This window comes from Asterias rubens, chromosome 11, assembly GCF_902459465.1.
Source record: "Asterias rubens chromosome 11, eAstRub1.3, whole genome shotgun sequence".
Classification (NCBI taxonomy): domain Eukaryota; kingdom Metazoa; phylum Echinodermata; class Asteroidea; order Forcipulatida; family Asteriidae; genus Asterias; species Asterias rubens.
The window spans coordinates 3,434,987-3,441,337 of NC_047072.1; positions in this window are offsets into that span (position 1 = coordinate 3,434,987).

Genomic DNA, 6,351 nt, shown 5'->3' on the forward strand with positions numbered 1-6,351 from the left:
CATTCTTTACGCTAGCCAGTTGTTGAGTTCGCTGTGAATGTGGTTGCGTAAATTGAGGTATAACTCAAGGGCAGACTCGGGTGTTTCGGGATACACGGTTTCATTCTCTGTCATAAACTGCAGGCAAATATTGAAAACATCCTGATCACAGGGAAAATCCCTTGAAACACAGTGCTGTAAACACGCATGTATCTGTCTTTGGTTCACTTCAACTCGGAAACTTGTTCGGCCAGACAGCTCTGGAATTGTATACAGGACTAAAGGCCGACCATTGGGAACGTTTGCATTTCGAGTTCTGGCGATGTGATGGGTGTTCCAAATGTGGACAACCTCATCAAGACCGTTCTGAAAAAGAAAAAAAACACAATGTTCAGTTCAAAAGTTTTACGCAGACATGTTACGAGAATAGATATTTAGGTAATTCCGACATGGAGTTCTCATTTCACAAATAATATACACCTTACGACAATTCGTGACAAAAATGGTGGGGGGGCATGAAAGTGATCCAATACAACCTCAAACTCAATATAAGTACACGAAAGCGATACGTACATTGTGCATATACATCAAATTTAAAATGAAGACTATCTTTAATATTAAACCCCCCAAAATGGGCATTTGTAAGGGTTTAACAAGTTTCATTTAAGCTCGTTTAACAAACAATCTGCTACTGGCTTGCGGCAACTGCCTTATTTCAAAAGGATCCCCACGATACATAATAGTGATCTATTGTGTGAAATATACAGATTTAACAAGAAATGTTGTTCTTGGCCTTAAAAATAGCAAGTTAAAGCGGCCAATACTAATCCTATTCGTTCAAACGTAAATTGTATTTCTGTGTTTTTACTTTTAGTTCCAAATATGTGCTACGTAACTTAAAGATTTCCAGTTAATTACCTGAATCAACTTCATGAAGCAGAATTGAAGCAAATTCTTATCGATGAAGTCTCCTGTGAAATACCCTTCGTCTTTGAGAAGACCAAAAAAGTCCATCCAGTACTGTGCAAATTCTCTTCGTAGAGTGCCCCACCATCGTTCTATTATCTGATCGTGTGGACTCGTTCCGTACAGAAACGCTTTTCTATTACCATTCAGAAAAATCTGCATGTCTCGTACAGTGCCATTCTCTGTTCCTAGATCAGCCCGGACAAGTTTTGGGCATCCCATGCGATTCCTTACTGCCTCCATGTAGTAACCTGCTACCACCTGTGGGTTGTTGTTAGTGGTGTAAGCTTTCAGCCAAATTACAGCCCGGGAAAAAGCCATCAATGCATCCGTGAATACAGAAGCCGTAGTGCTTTAATTTATCATACTCGTCCATATGCCAAAGGAAATCTGGGCCTCTCGCAAAGTATGCACGCCGTTTTAGTCTCTTTCTGAGCCTACTTTCAACTCCCTCGGGATCTACAATTTTCAGCAGCAAACGTACAGTTTCCCTGTCCACGGTCAGCCCAGCTTGGACACATTTTGAATGCAGCCATCTGTATCCTTGGTGATTTCCTTGGTTTGTCTGGGTGTTAACAATGAACATGGCCACATCTAACAAGTCAGATTTGTGTTTTCTCCTGAAAAGTCCAAGCTTGCACAATTCACGCTTCAGGGTCCGCATACTGATTATGATTCTATGATTCGCTGCTAAAGAGCACAGGATTTCCCTATAATTTAATCCAAGCTGGAAATAAACTTGTATCAATAAATCCCGTTCCATGTTGTCAAACATTGCAAAATGCCGACAACAATTGCACGACTTTACGTCCTTATGAATGACAACCTGCCCCAATATCTGTTTTCAATTACAAGATTTGAAGTTGCGGCCGCAAGATAATAAGTGGCGGTCGCAAGATAGTAAGTGGCGGTCGCAACTTACTAAGTGGCGGCCGCAAGATAATAAGTGGCGGCCGCGAGATAATAAGTGGCGGCCGCAACTTACTAAGTGGCGGTCGCAAGATAATAAGTGGTGGCCGCGAGATAATAAGTGGCGGCCGCAAGATAATAAGTGGCGGCCGCGAGATAATAAGTGGCGGCCGCGAGATAATAAGTGGCGGCCGCAACTTACTAAGTGGCGGCCGCAAGATAATAAGAAGCGGCCGCAACTTACTAAGTGGCGGCCGCAAGATAATAAGTGGCGGCCGCGAGATAATAAGTGGCGGCCGCGAGATAATAAGTGGCGGCCGCGAGATAATAAGTGGTGGCCGCGAGATAATAAGTGGCGGCCGCGAGATAATAAGTGGCGGCCGCAAGATAATAAGTGGTGGCCGCGAGATAATAAGTGGCGGCCGCGAGATAATAAGTGGCGGCCGCGAGATAATAAGTGGCGGCCGCAAGATAATAAGTGGCGGCCGCGAGATAATAAGTGGCGGCCGCGAGATAATAAGTGGCGGCCACAACTTACTAAGTGGCGGCCGCAAGATAATAAGTGGCGGCCGCGAGATAATAAGTGGCGGCCGCAACTTACTAAGTGGCGGCCGCAAGATAATAAGTGGCGGCCGCAACTTACTAAGTGGCGGCCGCCAGATATAAGTGGCGGTGCTGTGAAATACATCTCATTCAGTGAAACATAATGCACTTGTCAAGTGGCACCAATGGGGCTTCATACCGTTGGGAGGAGTGTTACGTTATTGCAACTATAGTAATCCTGCATTTTTAGTATAAAACATATTTAAAAATTATATCTACAGAGGAAAGTACAGTATTGGCTTACTTTACATTCCACACTTGTATTATGTATGTTTTTACAATGAATATAATCTTTCACTGCAAAAAAAAACTCAGTTTGAGCCAAACATGTCTGCTCCTCTGTTCACAATAATGGCTAAAAACTTTTGACAAAAAGACATTGAGCCACTGGCCCAGTTTTGACTGGGAGCCATTCCTGGCTCACTGTGTGTGAGTTAAACAATAGTCATGGCTCATTTTGGTTTTTGTTGTTGTTGACAATTTTTTGTTATATTAGCCATTGCATTTGTGAACAGTAGATACACGGACCATTCCTCCATGCACGGACAGAGTCGGCGTTGAACAAATGTTTGGCTCCAAACCAGGAAGAAAATCTTTCCTTCATGCTCAATCACTCAGTACCACCATGAACAAACTGAGGCATTCTTCTTCCCAGTGTTTTGTCCTGTACATTCTTATGTAAACAGTTATTAAATATTCAAGAGTTAAGAATTTCAGAAATGACATGGTCCACATTTGTCACTGTATTGTATTGTATAATTGTTTAAACTTGTTTACACAGTCGCCGACTGACTCAGCATGAGTTCAGTCAGTATCATAACAAACTTTTCACATGCATACAACTTTAACGTACAAGATCCTGGGTGGAAGGTTAAACGATTTTTTATCACTACCTGAATGGCAGAACATTGTTTCCCTGCTGATCTGCTCAAAACTAAAGAAAAATCTCTGTTTTTACTCGATACAAAACGATGGATTTTGTTCGTGCGCGCGAGGTAACCGGGTCATCGTGGGACGTCGCATCCTATGTTTAATTCGCGGTGTAGTCCACGTTAGTCTGGTCCCGCGCGTTTGTTTTGGACACAAAATGGCTTCTAATCGCAAGTTGTCGCAACTCTCCCAATATACGGCTCTGGTAGGGATCCGCCAAGTGCGCCCTCATTGTTTGACTTGAATAAAGTTTACTTTTGGGGATGTCACATGACATTCACTCTCTTTTTCTATAGCTTCGACTTGGAAGAGCAACTAATTTATTTGGTCTGTGATTCTCTCTATTTTTATAGGGAGCATGGCTCTGGCCATGCTCCAAAAACCTATTTATATGGGATCAATAGAGTTGTAGAGATATTTGTGAGTATTATTTTGTGTTTTTACCCTCATTAATGCCCAATTAATTATTGTCATTTTGTAGCTCTCTATTTGGATCGTTTTATTTGTAAAACCATGTGTAGTATGTATGCCAGGCAGCACTGTCACACACGTGCGTCCGTTAGCCTGTGTGTGCTGACCTTTTTGTGAACTTACACTGTGCACTGTGTAATGTTATGTAATGTATATACTGTAGTGTTATAACCTTTTGTGTTGTTTGCTATGGGTTACCATTAAAACCTACAGGAGAAGTTTATTTGATATATTTTACTTAACTGTCATTGTTCATTTATTGTTAATATTGATTGTATTTTGGCGAATGCGCGTCCTTTATTAGTTAGAGGACCGGCTCTCCTTAACGTGTCTCTACATCTATATAAACGAAAATAGGCCCAAAATACCATTCTGGGCTTGGTCCATCAGGGGGGAAATTAAATCGAAAAAACAAATCACTGTTTTATCACTATATCCTTTTTTTTATTTACACAAAAACTGTAATACAAAATATTGCGTCAAGAAAATGGTATTCAACTTTAATTCTCTGTTGCTTATTTCTAATGAACAATATCACAAAGTGAGGGGGACATCTAATGTGCTGTCCCCTCCAGTCTAATGATTGTTAACTTACCAGTCTGCGATTGATCCAAAAACAATGGAGCCAAAAAGAAGCCCACCAAAGTAGACAGATTGGAGGAAGCTTGCACCAGCCTGATTCGCACAAACCAGCTCGAACTGCAAGTCAGTCAAAGAAAATACAAGTAATTGGACAACTAATTGTTTTAACACACTTGCATCAAAATTGCCCAACATAATTCAGCAACTGCATTTTACAAACATTAATTTGAAGACGAAGTAAAGATTGCCGATCCGATCAACGTTTAAATGTTTTGAACTTTTCAAACGACAAATGTATGGCACGACAACAAGCGCGCATTGGCCAACATTGGTTCTGGTCAGTTTTAAAATGACTTCACAGTTTGGCTTTTGCTTTTTTGATGCTTTCGAAACCTCTGTATTTAGTTCATACCTAGCGGGAAACCCGCGCTACGCGCGTGTCCCGCTAGCGTTGCGCACTGTGTCGATTTCACAAAGCACTAAGATTGATCTTAACTTTGTGTCAATCTCAATTGCTAAACAAAGAGTGACGTCTCAATACAATTACCCTGTCCTTGTTTGTTTGCGCTAGGCGTCTTAAATCTAAGTGTGGTCCGAGCTGACTTAAGCGGGGCACTAGGGTGTCATGGCCGCTTTTTTGCTTGTTTTTGCTTGTCGCGCACCGCCGAAATTTTAACGATAAAATTCATCGTAGAGAGAGAGTATTTCGTTTAAGGAGTAATCCAATAGCAGAATTCACCGACGGTGAACTTTACTCACGATATAGGCTGGATAGAAACGGTGTTTTATTTATTACTAAGCTAATATTATAAGAGAGAAAATTGACTCACCGACTGAACGATCCTGCGCTATTCATGTGTAAAGCAATGCATGTGGAACATTCCAACGTGGAGAGATACGATAAAGATTTCTCAATCATCCGTGGCAAGAATCATCAAGAATATTGTTTCAGCAAGCTCATGTCGAATGGGTTGCTGATTTTACAAGATATACAGCACACAGGTGAGTGTTTTACTTTTTCAAAAAGTCAATTTTGGCTGTAAAAAAACGATCAATGTTCAGTTTATATTATTTTTTATTCGGCAAGCAAATAATGTCACAAGAACTTAAAATCTGAATTTCCATTAAACATCACAGAACAACTCAAAGCATTGTCGAGAGAAGCATCGGTCAGTGGAAACGACGGTTCCATTGCTTATTTATACAAGGTGAAACCAGGCTTTCTCCAGAACGGATCTGCCGGTTATCGTAGCGTGTGCAGTCAGTACTTCCTTTTTACCAAAACTTGGCAAAACAACAAGGGTCCTTCGTGATGTAGAATTTGAGGATGACCTTGCGATGGAACGGCAACTTCCCCAACCGGAACATCCACCACAACAAAACTGCAACATCGTCAGGAACTATGTGGTTCACCCTAATATTTCCAGTAAGTTCAAGTCCAAGTGTTCAAGAAAAATGAGAAGTGCACTTTACAATTTTGATTACAGACATGACTTGTTTATGATTACACGTCCTCCATTGATTTATGACACAACAGAATACTACTCTGAGTTGTTTGTACACACACGCACTCAGATCGATACATTAATTGTATTACATTTCATAAAACTATTTTCATTATGAAACAATCTTCATAAATCAAATATTAACTAGGTCAGTTCGTGAAGAAGAGAGTCGCGGGACAGCATTGCATGTCAAATATCGTAGTAAAATAATGGTGTTCACACGACGCATTATTTCATTTTTGTAAAACAAAAAAAACACAAAATCTAAACACATAGCGCATCAGCATGCTCAATGATTTATAACAATAAATAACAAACTAGTTAGCAACTTCCCGTATTCTTCATCATTGGCCTGTTCTGTTATTGCTCTCTTTCTAGACCCTGTCATTGAATGCTCTGTTGTTGG